Here is a 9,707-nt window from a genome sequence, read left to right on the forward strand (position 1 = left end):
AATGAGGAAGGGGTGTTCTCAGTCATTGACCCTCAATCTTAATGAGAGGCCATGTGTTTTGCAGAGGAAGCCAGGATTGGGAGCCCTCTTCAGATCACAGGGCCTGGCACTGAGCTGAAGATAGGCCTGGAGTAAGTGGGCCTTGTAATGTACAGTTTTTCTGAGGCCTCAGGGTCTTTGGCAGTTGCCCCAAAGCTTATGTGCCCAGTGCTAGGCCCAGCCATGGCTGTGTCTGAGCCAGGCTAATGGCCCCGGAATTAAGCAGCATTTCTGGTACACCACCGCTCCTGTCTAGCACATGGGAAGAGGGAGGCCTAGTAAATCAACCTGGCTGCCTTGATTAATGCACTAGGTGCAGCCGGAGGGGTGAAACATGTGCGGGAGGCTGGTGCCTGTGGACCCTCAGGGCCTATGGAACCATCTTCGTGAGAGGAGAAAATAGAAGCAGGAAAGGGAAAAGAGTTGATGTAACATATTTCTGAGAAAAAATAGACTTTGGCCTGTAACTTCCCATCAGTGAATAGCCGAGGGGTGCGCCACCATATCTGTGTTTGCTAAACTCCCTCTTTCACTCTATGATTGACGAAACAGGTTTCTCTGTGAAAGGCATTCCAGGAAGTTAACTGGAGTGGGGAATTCCAAATCAACAATCCCGACGAAGTCCAGAGAGATCAGTAACAGGAGGAAGCCACACCCGAAGATTCACTCATGTCAACATCTTTTCATTGCTTGTCACATTGCTCCAGACTGGAACTGCTTCTGAACATTATTATGTTGTTATAAGCCCTTGTTAAGCTGAGTCACTAGGGGAAGGAACAGTTCACCTTCCAACAGCGAGTTAATTGGTCGGGTCAGGGAAATTAGTCTAGTTTAGCAGGAAGGTTTTACCAATTTGTGGGGGTGGTTCCTGCCATGTCCTTGCCTTGAGGAGCCTCAGCGACACCTTGTGCTGTGAATAATGTGAAACACCTGCCACCAATATCTTAGTCAAGAAAATTATAATTGATTCTGCAACCACTGCCTTTTAGGGGGGAGAATTCCAGATTTCTGCAGCCCTTTGTGTGAAAAATTGTTTCCAGACTTCACTCCTGAATAATCTTTAAAGTTATGCCCTCTCTGTATCTACCCTATCAAATTGCTTCATTATTTTAAATACCTCGTATGGATCCCCCCCACCAAAACTGTCTAAACTCAAGGGGATGCAAGTTTTTACAACTTGCCCTCATAATTTAACCCTTTTGTCCCCGGTATCAGTCTGCGCTGCACCCTCTAAATGGCCAAGAGATCCTTTCTGAGGTGCAGTGCCCAGAACTGAACCCAGTGACTCCAGATTTGGTCCAACCAAAGCTTTAAACAACTGAAGCATCATTTCCTCTTTGTACTCCAGCCCCTTTGGGATAAAGGCCAACATTCCATTAGCATTTTTGATTATTTTTTATACTTTCTGGTCCTGTCCTCAGATAGATATTATTGCTGACACAACCTCAAATCGCTGTGAGGAAACAGGAATTCTCCTTGCGAAATGTAATCCCATGACATGTCAGCTGAACATACTAATGCCCCTGTAAAGTACATTGCTGAGATGGACAAGATTTCACTGTAGCTTTGATTGGCTACATCATCTGTATCTGACTGGTTACAGCTGCTTAGCTTTGCTCTGTGAAAGTCCCTCATTATGTGGTGGTGTGAGCTTTAGTCAATTGCACATGTTTTAACTACCATCATCTGCCTGTGGGTGGATTTTGTAATTTTTAAAATTCATTCATGGGATCTGAACGTTGTTGGCAAGGCCAGCATTTTTATTGTTCATCCCTAATTGCTGTTGGGAGGTCTTGTGCGCAGTGTGTAGCATCCCTGCCTCTGAGCCACTCCAGGACTGGGTGGCCGTTGGAGGTGTGTTCATAATGTGGCCAAACAGGCTGAGTATCAACTTGTAAATCCTTCCAATACACCTATGGCCGGCAATAAGAGCAGGAGTGCATGGTCAGCCATGCTAGATGTGGACTGTGTTATGACACAGCAGTTGGTAAAGGCTGAGTTATTTAAATTCCCAGAGGAAAACTTTAAACCACTGCCATAACCTATATTTTCAATTGGCATGTTTTGAGTGGCAGCTCTGAATTCAGGAATAATACCACCAGTTCTCGAGAGGTTTTTATATCAAACTACATGAGACATTTATTAATTTACACTAGTTAAACATATCCACATGGCCACAGATTACTACCATCATAACTTTTTAACAAATTCCCAAACTAATCTCCACTAAGGTAACAACAACCTATAGACTTTAAGCTGACACCAGGCAAAGCATTTTCACCGTACAAATTCAAAATGAGGTTCCTTTCACTTTAGTTCCTTTGCGGACAGCTGTAGGCTTACAGCTGCTTTGATGTTACATGCCTCTGCCCTGCACACACAAAACTGCTTTCTGTTATACCCAGCACTTCTCTTTGAATGTAAATTCTCATTGTATCACCAGACCCTTTGAACTCCACCTCTTCTAACAATAAAACCCCTTTCATGGTACCAATTTTATTAGTAATATAAACATTGATTGGTGTCTCCTAGCTAGGTGCAAGATTTCACTCCAACTCTTGAATGCTCTATTCAACAAAACGCAAATGTACTTCTACCTCTGTTTCCACTTCAAAACTACTATACATCAAAACATCCAGACTAGCTGGCTTTAAAACAATTAAAACACACAAAGACACACCCACAGACTAAACCTCTTTTAAAAAAATAATTTCCAATAACATTATATACATTAATAGCTTCATGACAACTGGCGCCCATCAACCTATAACCTCTGGCGGCAGACAAGCGATCTGTCCCAGGAAACACTAGTTATGGAAACAACCATGAGCATGTGCTTTGCCTACCTCGTGCATCACTAGACACGGGAGGGAACCAAGGAAGGAAGGAATTGCTGTTGAGAAAGTGGTGGTGAGCCACCTTCTCAAACTGTTGCAGTTCAAGCAGTGTACACACAGTGCTGTTAGGGAGGGAGTTCCAGGATTTTGACCCAGCGACAGTGAAGGAACAGCGATATATTTCCAAGTCAGGATGATGTGTAGCTTGGAGGGGAACTTGCAGGTGATGGTGTTCCCATGCACCTGCTGCACTTGTCCTTCTAGATGGTAGAGGTCACTGGTTTGGAAGGTGCTGTTGAAGGAGGTTTAGTAAGTTGCTGCAGTGCATCTTGTAGATGGTACACATTGCTGCTACTGTGTGTCGGTGGTGGAGAGAGTGAATGTTTAAGGTAATGGATAGGGTGCCAATCAAGTGGGCTGCTTTGTCCTGGATGGTTTCAAGCTTCTTCAGTGTCTTTGGAACTGCACTCATCCAGGCAAGTGGAGAGTATTCCATCACACTCCTGACTTGTGCCTTGTAGATTGTGGACAGGAGGTGAGTTACTCACCGCAGAATTCCCAGCCTCTGACCTGCTCAACCACAATGTTTATGTGGTTGATCCAGTTCAGTTTCTGGTCAATGGTGATGCTGATGGTGGGGGATTCAGTGATAAGAATGCCATTGAATGTTAGGGAGAGATGGTTAGCTATTTCAATTAGCTTTTTCAATCACATGTTATGTCCAAATGATAGGTTACCAAGGTTACAGAAAAGTTTAGCACCTGACTTCAGAATTTATTTACAGTTTGTGATTTTTCTGCTCCCTCCTGTTGATGTTGAATCTTGTTAGGGGTACAGATCCACAACTACTAGCTGCAATCTCTTGGAGCTCAGTGGCTATTCTTCATGTGGGAGCTTGATGGTAAATGTTTTTGTGTCATTCAGTGAAGGTGTGACATTCAGATCAGGTCCTGCCCAGGTCCTCCCCAGGAAAAGTGATCAGGTGTGGGGAGTTATATACAGGGCAGGAGTTGCACACAAGGTGCATTCTCTTCAGTAAAAGCCCAACTAATGAACCATTTTATAATGATCTAACAGTTTTCATTGTTTTTCTGGTCTCAGTTATCAAGTAGACAAGTTAGTTAGATTCAGTTTGTTGGGTTAGTTGGGTTCAGTTTGTTGGGTTCAGTTTGTTGGGTTCAGTTTGTTGGGTTAGTTGGGCTCAGTTTGTTAGGTTAGTTGGACTCAGTTTGTTGGGTTAGTTGGGCTCAGTTTGTTGGGTTCAGTTTGCTGTGGTGAATTTTGACTGACAATCTGTGGACCCCCACTCCTTCTCCTCTACTGTACCCCATGGCCAATGTTTTTCACAGTGTAAATGGCATGTGTACCACATTATCACAGATTATCAGGAACTAGGAACTAAATTAAAGAACAGGTCCTCAAGGGTTATAATCTCTGGATTACTACCCGAGCCACGTGCAAATTGGCATAGGGACGCCAGAATAAGGGAAGTAAACATGTGGCTAAAGGAGTGGTGCGGGAAAGAGGGGTTCCATTTCGTGGGGCACTAGCATCAGTATTGGAACAGGAGGGATCTGTACCGTTGGGACGGTCTCCACCTGAACCGATCTGGGACCAATGTTCTAGCGAAAAGGGTAAATAGAGTGGTCAACAGGACTTTAAACTAGAAAGTGGGGGGGAGGGAAGGGTAAAACTCCAAGAAGTATGACTAATGGGAAACAAAGCAGCAGGAAATCGTGTGCGGGGGTGGATTCAACTTCATGGAAAATTATGAAAAAACTGAAAAGGAAGGAGAGCCCAGGAGAGGCTATTAAAGTCTTCAGAACACAAAATAGGACAGAGTGTTTGGAAAGGGCTAGGAATCTAACTTCAAGCAAAACAGATAAGGAGACGACAATGAGAAAGGGGACGGGAAATACAGGACTGAAGGTGTTGTATCTGAATGCATGCAGTATACGAAACAAGGTAAATGAGCTTGTGGCGCAGATTGAAATTGGCAGGTATGATGTGGTGGGCATCACGGAGACATGGCTGCAAGGGGATCAGGACTGGGAGCTAAATATCCAAGGATATACATCCTATCGAAAAGATAGGCAGGTTGGCAGAGGGGGTGGGGTTACTTTGTTAGTAAGAAATGAAATTAAATCGATATCAAGAAATGACGTAGGGTCAGATGATGTAGAATCTGTTTGGGTAGAGTTGAGGAACTGCAAAGGTAAAAAAACCATAATGGGAGTTATGTACAGGCCTCCGAACAGTAGTCAGGATGTGGGGCACAAGATACACCAGGAGATAGAAAAGGCGTGTAAGAAAGGCAAGGTTACAGTGATCATGGGGGATTTCAATATGCAGGTAGACTGGGAAAATCAGGTTGGTAGTGGATCCCAAGAAAAGGAATTTGTGGAATGTCTACGAGATGGCTTTTTGGAGCAGCTTGTGGTGGAGCCCACTGGGGAACAGGCAATTCTAGATTTAGTGATGTGTAATGAAGCAGTTTTGATAAGGGAGCTTAAGGTGAAGGAACCCTTAGGAGGAAGTGACCATAATATGATAGAATTTACCCTGCAATTTGAGAGGAAAAAGCTGGAATCAGATGTAACGGTATTACAGTTGAATAAAGGCAACTACAGAGGCATGAGGGAGGAGCTGGCCAGAATTGACTGGGAGATGAGCCTAGCAGGAAAGACAGTGGAACAACAATGGCAGGAGTTTCTGGGAGCAATTTGAGAGACACAGCAAAAATTCATCCCTAGGAAGAAGAAGCATACTAAAGGGAGGATGAGGCAACCATGGCTGACAAGGGAAGTCAGGGACAGCATAAAAGCTAAAGAGAAAGCATACAATGCGGCGAAGAGTAGTGGGAAACCAGGGGATTGGGAAGCCTACAAAGACCAACAGAGGACAACTAAAAAAGAAATAAGGAGGGAGAAGATTAAATATGAGGGTAAACTAGCCAATAATATAAAAGAAGATTGCAAGAGTTTTTTTAGATATATAAAGAGTAAGAGAGAGGCAAAAGTGGACATTGGGCCACTGGAAAATGACGCTGGAGTAGTAGTGGGGAACAAAGAAATGGCAGAGGAACTGAATAGGTACTTTGTGTCAGTCTTCACAGTGGAAGACACGAGTGACATCCCCAAAGTTCAAGAGAGTCGAGGGGCAGAGATGAGTATGGTGACCATTACCAAGGAGAAGGTGCTAGGAAAACTGAAAGGTCTGAAGGTGGATAAATCACCTGGACCAGATGGATTACACCCCAGAGTTTTGAAGGAGATAGCTGAAGAGATAGTGGAGGCGTTAGTGGTGATCTTTCAGGAATCACTGGAGTCAGGGAGGGTCCCAGAGGACTGGAAAATCGCTAATGTAACCCCCCTGTTTAAGAAGGGAGTGAGGCAAAAGACGGGAAATTACAGGCCGATTAGCCTGACCTTGGTTGTTGGTAAGATTTTAGAGTCCATTATTAAGGATGAGATTTCAGAATACTTGGAAGTGCATGGAAAAATTGGGCAAAGTCAGCATGGTTTCATCAAGGGGAGGTCATGCCTGACAAATCTGTTAGAATTCTTTGAGGAGGTAACAAGTAGGTTAGACAAAGGAGAGCCAATGGATTTTATCTACTTGGACTTCCAGAAGGCCTTTGACAAGGTGCCGCACAGGAGGCTGCTCAGTAAGATAAGAGCCCATGGTGTTAGAGGCAAGGTACTAGCATGGATAGAAGATTGGCTGTCTGGCAAGAGGCAGAGAGTGGGGATAAGGGGGTCCTTCTCAGGATGGCGGCTGGTGACTAGTGGAGTTCCGCAGGGGTCAGTGTTGGGACCACAACTTTTCACTTTATACATTAATGAAGGAACTGAGGAAAATCTGGCTAAGTTTGCAGATGATACAAAGATAGGTGGAGGGACAGGTAGTATTGAGGAGGTGGGGAGGCTGCAGAAGGATTTGGACAGGTTAGGAGAATGGGCAAAGAAGTGGCAGATGGAATACAATGTGGGGAAGTGTGAGGTCATGCACTTTGGTAGAAAGAATAGAGGCATAGACTATTTTCTAAATGGGGAGAGAATTCAGAAATCTGGAGTGCAAAGGGACTTGGGAGTCCTAGTCTAGGATTCTCTTAAGGTTAACTTGCAGGTTGAGTCGGTAGTTAGGAAGGCAAATGCAATGTTGGCATTCATTTCGAGAGGACTAGAATATAAAAGCAGGGATGTGCTGCTGAGGCTTTATAAGGCTCTGGTCAGACCACATTTAGAATATTGTGAGCAATTTTGGGCACCGTATCTCAGGAAGGATGTGCTGGCCCTGGAGAGGGTCCAGAGGAGGTTCACGAGAATGATCCCAGGAATGAAAGGCTTAACATATGAGGAACGTTTGAGGACTTTGGGTCTATACTCGATGGAGTTTAGAAGGATGAGGGGGGATCTGATTGAAACTTACAGAATACTGAAAGGCCTGGATAGAGTGGATGTGGGGAAGATGTTTCCATTAGTAGGAGAGACTAGGACCCGAGGGCACAGCCTCAGAATAAAGGGAAGACCTTTTAGAACAGAGATGAGGAGAAACTTCTTTAGCCAGGGAGTGGTGAATCTATGGAATTCATTGCCACAGAAGGCTGTGGAGGCCAGGTCATTGAGTATATTTAAGACCGAGATAGATAGGTTCTTGATTGGTAAGGGGATCAAAGGTTACGGGGAGAAGGCGGGAGAATGGGGTTGAGAAACTTATCAGCCATGATTGAATGGTGGAGCAGACTCAATGGGCCGAATGGCCTAATTTCTGCTCCTATGTCTTATGGTCTTATTGTGATTGGCAAATAAATGAAATAAAGGTTTGTAAAATACTTTAGCATAAGGACAGAGCCCCTTTAAATTCATGCCAGGAAGATGAGTTTCAATTTCTGACCAGGCCATCTTCCTCTCACTAAATTAGCAATGAGTGAAAGAGGAAGATCATCACAAGATGCATTTACTGTAAGTTAACAATAGTTTAACAGTGAGTGAAATGTGTCACCAGTACAGAACAAGCGTCACTGTGGTGTGATATGGGTATGGAACTTTAGTCACACATTTTCACACACATGCACAGTGCTGAACAAAGCTGTGCGCACTGAACCAAAAAGAAAGATTTGCATTTATATAGCGCTCTATATGACCACGCGACGTCTCAAAACACTTCACAACCAGTGAGCTACTTATTGGAGTGTAGTCACTATTGTAATGTAGGAAGCACAGAATGCGCACAGCAAGCTCCCACAAACAACAATGCGATTATGACCAGATAATCTGAGTTTGTGTTGTCGATTGAGGGATTAATATTGGCCAGGACTCCAGGGAGAACTCTCCTGCTCTTCTAAATAGGGCCATGAGATCTTCTGCATCAAACTGAGCAGGTGGAGCCTCAGTTTAACATCTCATTCGAAAGATGGCGCCTCCGACCTTGCAGCACTCTCTCAGTACTGCACTGGAGTGTCAGCCCTGACACTGGACAAATCCCAGTGTTTGGGCTTTCAGTTGCGGGTCAACTGCATAAAGTCACCACACTTCCTGGCTCCAAAACAACGACCGGGTGAAATGTGGCAGCTTTGTATCACTGGGCTGGAGTAATGCCGCAGTTAGACCTACAGAGACGGGGGAGGAAAAACGTAACAGACAAAACGCAACAACTGAGCTTTCTATATTCAAATATAACCAATGCTTCTAATTAGAAAGAGAGGTTGCATTTATATAGTGCCTTTCACAACTCCAGGACTTCTTCAGGCATGCTGCCAATGAAGTATTTTGAAGTGTAGTCACTGTTCTATAATGTGGGAAACATGGCTGTTAATTTACACATAGCAAGATCCCACAAACAGCAATATGATAATGACCAGGGAATCTGCTTCTGGTGATGTTGGTTGAGGGATAAATATTGACTGGGACATCAATGATAACTCCACTGCTCTCCTTCAATATAGTGTCAAAGGATCTGCCACCAGAGAGGACAGACAGGATCTCAGTTCAACATCTCATTCAAAAGACAGCAATTCCAACAGTACAGCACTCCCTCAGTATTGCAGTGGAGCTGAGATCTGTGCTCAAATCTGTTGGGTGGGACTTGAATCCATATCCTTGTGACTCAGAGATGAGATGCTACCAGCTGAGCCTCAGCTGGCACTGCTTAGTCAGGGAGCATCATAATAATTGCCTTTTTAATCAGTTGCATCTCCCATATTAGACAAATATATTTTTTCAGATGGGCTTCAGTTCTATGGCCAGAATTTTACACTCCCGTGCTGGTGGGTTTTTAGGTGGTTGGTGGGGCTGTAGTGGAGGGGGGGGGGGCATTGGAAATAGAAGGAATAGGATTCCCTCTGGGTTCCCGCCCGCCCTGACCTCGCAGCGATTTTACGTTGGGGCAGGCAAGGCCTCGGACGGGTAACCCTCCTTCCCTTGCCCCAAATGAGGGCAATTATTGGCCATTTAAGTGCTGTTTCCTGCCCAGCCTCAAGTTTTAGGCTGGTGGGATTATTGAGCATCTGTGGTGGGAAACCTGAACAAGAACAGAGTTAGATCTCATGCGGGAAGGGTTGGGGGAAGGGCTGAGAAACCCCTTTCTGACTGGGGGTGCCCCCCTCCACTTAAGGTCCAGTGGCTTCTAGACCTCTCTCCCCCCCGACCACCACACCTCTCCCCCAGGACCCAATCGCCTCCTTCGCAGCCCCCCACAGGCCTTCCCTACCTTCCCCGCCCTGAGACCCTGGGCCTCAGGTGCCCGGATTTAGGCTCCGGCATCCTCCTGTGTTTCTTCTTCAGACCACTGCAGGGACTGGAGAGTTGCCGGCCAATCTGATTGGCTGGC

This window comes from Cetorhinus maximus, chromosome 13 (genome assembly GCF_964194155.1).
Source record: "Cetorhinus maximus chromosome 13, sCetMax3.hap1.1, whole genome shotgun sequence".
NCBI classification, from domain to species: domain Eukaryota; kingdom Metazoa; phylum Chordata; class Chondrichthyes; order Lamniformes; family Cetorhinidae; genus Cetorhinus; species Cetorhinus maximus.